General features: G+C 36.1%; 1 pseudogene; it reads right to left on the bottom strand.

The window, feature by feature from the left end:
- Positions 1 to 253: 253 nt before the first annotated feature.
- On the bottom strand, positions 254 to 413 carry LOC133094171 (U2 spliceosomal RNA; annotated as a pseudogene).
- Positions 414 to 786: the final 373 nt, after the last annotated feature.

The following is a 786-nucleotide window of genomic DNA, read 5'->3' as shown; positions in this document are numbered from 1 at the left end:
GATGATCAAAAGGAACATACCTTGTTCATTAATTTTATCAGCTAGTAGAGATGCATGAAATTTTAAATATTTATTCTTTTGATTTTCTAAGGCTTTTCTACTTTAAAATATGTTTTGAAAATGCAAATATCCTAATATGTTAATAGGGATTTAGATCTAAAAATATTTTTCTTTCTTTTTAAAGTTTAGTTGATGTACAATTAAAAACATTTTTCTAGTGAATGGGACACATGATAGGTGGATGGGTTTGTGTAAGGGGTTGCCAGAAGGATAAAGATGATTAGCAAAGCATACTTTTAAAATAATAGTTCTTGATTCTGCCAGTATTCATTTATTTATTCATTTTTCAAAACTTAGAGAACTAATAAGAACAGATACTACACTTGATCTTAGCCAAAATCCCAAGAGGTGATACATTTTCCTGTCCAGCCATGACTAAGATATTCATTTTGGATTTAATCTCCTGACCTAAACAACCATAAAACTGGAAAAATAAATAAGGTAACTGTTTTCAGGAACTGGTGAACAGGCAGTGCAGGACTGTGATCCTTGAGAGAAGGGAAACACATGTAATGAGCTCCCTGTTTACCCCAGCTTTCTGTCCTGAGGCATTTTCCTGACTGTGGTGCAGGTAGGTTGAACCCAAGCAGAAACCAGAGGTCTGCCTCTGATGAGACAGAGATCAGAGTTTAGGGCTGCAGAAATGGCTGGAATTTGTGCAGCAGAGATTGGAAACAAGAGAGGGGAGTGTATGAGGAGTACCCAGATGTTGGCAGGTGGGTTTTG

Source organism: Eubalaena glacialis, chromosome 6 (genome assembly GCF_028564815.1).
Source record: "Eubalaena glacialis isolate mEubGla1 chromosome 6, mEubGla1.1.hap2.+ XY, whole genome shotgun sequence".
Lineage (NCBI taxonomy): Eukaryota > Metazoa > Chordata > Mammalia > Artiodactyla > Balaenidae > Eubalaena > Eubalaena glacialis.
The sequence above is the reverse complement of the archived record's forward strand: the minus strand, read 5'-3'. Positions and strand labels throughout refer to the sequence as shown.